General features: G+C 38.1%; 1 protein-coding gene and 2 long non-coding RNA genes across 22 annotated transcripts in view; 2 read left to right on the top strand and 1 right to left on the bottom strand.

Moving 5' to 3' along the window:
- LOC309627634 overlaps positions 1-5,106 on the bottom strand; it is a 1,075,643-nt gene that overhangs the window by 962,254 nt on the left and 108,283 nt on the right. The gene's annotated exons all lie outside the window — the stretch shown is intronic.
- Positions 1-5,106, top strand: part of LOC309627625 — a 308,607-nt gene that overhangs the window by 272,971 nt on the left and 30,530 nt on the right. The gene's annotated exons all lie outside the window — the stretch shown is intronic.
- MAD2L1 (mitotic arrest deficient 2 like 1) overlaps positions 1-5,106 on the top strand; it is a 46,810-nt gene that overhangs the window by 29,679 nt on the left and 12,025 nt on the right. For 19 of the 20 annotated variants that reach the window (XM_082389713.1, XM_082389703.1, XM_082389708.1 and 16 more), the window contains one exon: positions 662-739. The exons of the other annotated variant lie outside the window; for it this stretch is intronic. The gene's annotated coding sequence lies outside the window, so the exon portion shown is untranslated. The remainder of the gene's footprint in view (positions 1-661; positions 740-5,106) is intronic. 20 annotated transcript variants of the gene reach the window in all.

The raw sequence follows: 5,106 nt of genomic DNA, 5'->3' as shown, positions 1-5,106 counted from the left end.
ATATATATATATATATATATATATATATATATATATATATATTTATATATTTATATATTTATATATTTATATATTTATATATATATATATATATATATTTTTTTTTTCTTTTTTTGGCTGCATTGGGTCTTCGTTGCTGTGCCTGGGCTTTCTCTAGTTGCAGCGCTACTCTTCGCTGCGGTGCACGAGCTTATCATTGTGGTGGCTTCTCTTGTTGCGGAGCATGGGGTCTAGGCGCACAGGCTCCAGTAGTTGTGGCACGCAGCTCAGTAGTTGTGGCACGCAGCTCAGTAGTTGTGGTGCACGGGCTTAGTTGCTACGTGGCATGTGGGATCTTCCCAGACCAGGGCTCGAACCTGTGTCCCCTGCATTGGCAGGCGGATTTTTAACCACTGCACCACCAGGGAAGTCCCAAGCTGTTATATTTTGTGTGCCACAAATCCTTCCTGTTTTACTGAAATGCTTTCTACTAGCTTCATGTTATATAAAGGAATGGAAATAAACTATAATTAGGGGTTTGTGTTCTACATGTGCTTTACTTTGTCATTACCTGAATACAAGCTTTGCCTTTAGAATATGGATAATAATTTAACAATAATTATTTATTCACCTGTTTAAATTTTTTTAATTTATAGCAATTTTTCTTGCTTCTTTTTTGCAGTCTGTAACTATAACAGTTACAAATTCAGACACAGTGAATAATGTTATCAACATGTCACTTTCAAAGCTAGGAATAACTGTAAGTTACCTGCAAGTTATTTTTAGTTAAAAACCAACTTTGATTTTTGAGATTCATGTGTTTGTGTGTGTGTGTGTGTGTGTGTGTGTGTGTGTGTGTGTGTGTGTGATGTACCTACCATCATAAGACAGCTGATTATTACAGATATGTAAGTCATATTTGGTGCCCCTAAATTCAGAAGTTGAAGGCAGCAAAGCTCTGTTATTAGCCTATACATGAGTGTTGTATTCCCATTTTAAATTCTGTGTGAATTGTAAGTCATAGCATAATGAAATCGGGCTATAATTGTAGAGTGCTATGAAAACATGCACTTTACTGTATATATTATATACCTAGAGAGTCAAATATTTATAAGATTCTAAATATTTCCTCCTCTATTGGACTGTTCTTTCTGTATCTTCTTTCCTGATTCCTCCCATCCCATCCCCATTTACCCTGATTGCCACCTGAGGACTCAATCTCAGCATGAGAAATCCTAAATGATATCTTTTGTTGTAAATTTGACATAAAGACCACCTGGCTAGAAGCTACATCCCCTTGATGCAGGTCCTGAGAATGAGATAGCTAATGCCTCTTGTGAACTGGTAAAGAAGACAAGTTCTGAATAAAACCATGGATCTGGGGGCATTTGTGTACACATCACTTTCATCTTGTTTTGCTTTCAAGTGTCTGTTCTCCTTTATGTTTTGATAGGACTGTTATGGCTTGTTGAAAATTTTTTGGTGAAAGAGATGGCTATGTTTGGGGATGAGGGTGCATAAGGGAAAAGAGAGGGAAAGGGACATTCAGATGGACAGAACTGAAGAAAGCACGTGTAAAGCATGGCTCCCTATATAAAATTATATATAAATATATAAAATTTATATATATAAGTAGATATATATGTGAATATATATATATTTATAAATGTGAAAATGTCTTGATATTGTGATATGACATAATGACAATATTTGTATTTAAGTTTTGTCTGACTCAATGGTATAATAAAGCCCCTTAATAACTCAGGTCAGCCAGAATTTGGTATAAGAAATCAATGATGATTTCTGTAAAAATTGAATTTAATAATACATTTTAAATAAAATTGAATTTATATGCACTGAGTAAAGCACCCCTCTGCATTGATTTCTAACCTATTTGATATATATGTCCTGAATAAGAATTAAATCTTAGAAGAAAATGGTTTTAGGGATAAGGTTGGGGAGATTAATGTTAGAGCTCATTTTATTTCATTTTGTAATTTTCCTTTGCTTAAAGTGATCAATCTCACCAGACAAGAAAAAACTTCTATTTTAATGAAGAATTGGGGTTATATGCCTATACATGTGTTCCTGATTTAAGGGATTCCAACATAGTTTTTCCAATCTTTACCTTAAAAGAAAAGATTTTTATTAGCTCTCACTTCTTATTTGCAATACAATTTTGAGCAGATTTAGCTGTGTGTGTGTGTGTGTCTGTGAGTGAGACTGCTTCCATACCGGGACCCTGCCTCTTTCACAGCAAGGCCATGATTTTTAATCAGGAGTCAAGGGCAAGCATACATAGTACCTATCACCAACAACTCTATATCAAACATTTCCTCTCCTGGAGGTCTCTTTAATTCAGCAGTCTTTATAATTTAGACTTGTTTCAAATGGGATATCCAGTATTCCTAGGCAGTGATTCTGCTGGGAGTTAATGGTTTTCTGCATCTGACTTAATCGCTAGGTTAGAGTCCTTGTCCCTTCTTTCCCTTGAGTGGCGCTTGTCTGCATCAAAGCCAGTGGGCTGAATTAACTCTGCCTTCTACTCAAGGCCTCTTGGGCATTTTTCTCCTTTTGCTCATGGTTGCTGAGCTAATGATGCCTTTCTTTTTTTAAAAAAAATATTTATTGATTGATTTGGCTGCACTGGGTCTTAGTTACGGCACATGGGATCTTTGGTGCAGCATGAGGGATCTTTAGTTGCAGCATGCGGGATCTTTTTAGTTGTGGCATGCGGGAATCTTACTTGCAGCATGCAGGCTCTTAGTTGCGGCATGTGGGATCCAGTTCCCTGACCAGGGATCGAACCTGGGTCCCCTGCGTTAGAAGCACGGAGTGCTTGCTAACCACTGGACCACCAGGGAAGTCCCTAACGATGCCTTTCAAGTTTTAATTTGCTCAGAAATAGTCATGGCAGAGTATGTGACTCTCTGGACAACATGCTTGCCTGGGCAGGGACATTTGAAGGCAAAAGCCAACAGTCTCCAAGGAGTCTGGAGACAGCAGAAAGCAGGACTCCTCCAGCGTGAAGGAGCATTACCATGATTTTTTTATGCCATGGGCCACCCACAAAGTGAGGGGCTGATTGCATGTGGTTCCATAGATCCCCACCCTTTATCAAAAAGGACAAGAATCTCAGACAGTCCATTGGAGGCTGTGAGAGGGACAGGGGTTACTGAAATCAGCACTGTTAACTCAAAAATTGTAGCCACCCCTATGGACCAAATAGCATTTATACTAGCCCAAATCCTTTCTTTTTGGAAGTACAGAAATGCTAAGGAAATGTGTTCTTCAAGTACCTACTGGGAAGATTTGCTGTGACACATAGTTCTTTTTGTCTCCAAGGGCTCTGAGAAAGATTACCAGCTGTGGGTCAGTTCTGGCAAGAAAGAGGCCTCATACCTACTCACTGGTTAAGTGTCAGGGAAAACCTAAGATGGGGATGATTGGGTTCAAAATTGTGACCCTAAAGTCTCAAAGTAATGGTTGATCAGTCTTAAGCTTAAATACCCTTAAAAGTGAAAATACCATGCAATATTTATTCATTCATTTATTAAATAATTCCCAGCACTTACTCTATCCCAAGCACTGATAACATCTTTTCATTCAGCAACTTATGGTCTAGTTGGGGAGAGAAATGTGAATTTTGCTTCTTTGCTTTTTTCACTTGACAGAGTTATCTTGAAGATATTTATTTACTTACTCTTTACTTACTTACTTAGGTATGAAAGCAACACAAAACTGGAATATCTTTTTCTCATACATTATTTTTCATATTCCAGTCTTGAAGTCCTCTGTTCCATTTCCTAACTACTAAATAGTCTCCATTTTGTGAGAATCTTCTAAAATCCAGCCATGCCTCTGAACCCAAGTACATTTATTTAATACCTGCTCTGTGCCCACAACTTTTCTCAGCATCATAAAGAAAATGAGATAATCACACTCAGACTCTTCAAGTCTTCACTGACTAAACCACCTGTACTTTGCTGTTTCTCAAGCTGAGTTTACCAGCATTGCTCTTGAGGTTTTTGATAAACAGATTACACCTTTCCTAAAATAGTTACTGTAGCAAGTTAGCTAGAAATAATAATACATACTCTTGGATTAGCAAATCTGTTCAGTGTAGTCAGTGAAAAAAGAGGGATTAAAACAAGGGAAAGGACAAAATCTGTAGCAGAACTTGCAATATAGTAAAGGTGACAATGATTTCTGCTAGAAAACTTAGAGCATTCCCTCTTACATGCAGTATCTTTTTTTCTTTTTTAATCTGTTCAATAATCCTGTGAGGCTATTACTCTTTCAAGTGATCTGAAGAATGTTTTCAAGTGATCTGGAAAATCCAATCAACTGAGTTTTTTCTACAATATGTAGAGTCCCAGTCTTAGAATACATGGAGTCACCAAGTACATAGCTGAGGACAAAATCCCCTCACCCATTTCATGTGTTTTTCTTTTTTAATGTTGACATCTTTGTAAAAGTCAGTCAGCAATAAAGTGAAAAAAATTGAATACTTAAATATATTTATTTTAATAAAATGCATTAATTTAAACAAAACCACATAGATGACAACTTTTAGACTTCGAACAGCTTCACTCACCATGGCTGGCTCTAAGGACTCCTAAGAGCCTGTCATTCATGATGATACCTTAGCAGTCATTCTGAATGCCTTTAACATGCTCTCAATTCACAATTATGGATTAGCTCCTGGTTATCCTGGTGATTTGGTTGTATTTTATTGCTGTCATGGAAGTTTCTTTTGCTTTAAAGGATGTAAGTCGCAGTGATACTTGTTCTGAACAAAGCACTGACATTGCATTTATGCCAGATGAAAAGCAAAAGCAAGAGCTCCCCAAGTTATATTCAATAATAAATCAGGGGACTTCCCTGGTGGCACAGTGGTTAAGAATCTGCCTGCCAATGCAGGGGACACGGGTTTGAGCCCCTGGTCTGGGAAGATCCCACATGCCACGGAGCAACTAAGCCTGTGCGCCACAACTACTGAGCCTGCGCTCTAGAGCCCGCGAGCCACAACTACTGAAGACCATGCACCTATAGCCGGTGGTCTGCAACAAGAGAAGCCACCACAATGAGAAGCCCACGCACTGCAACGAAGAGTAGCCCCTGCTC

The sequence above is a fragment of the Balaenoptera borealis genome, assembly GCF_965194805.1.
Source record: "Balaenoptera borealis genome assembly, chromosome: 4".
NCBI classification, from domain to species: domain Eukaryota; kingdom Metazoa; phylum Chordata; class Mammalia; order Artiodactyla; family Balaenopteridae; genus Balaenoptera; species Balaenoptera borealis.
Note: the sequence above shows the minus strand (reverse complement) of the source record. Positions and strands in the feature narration are given on the sequence as shown.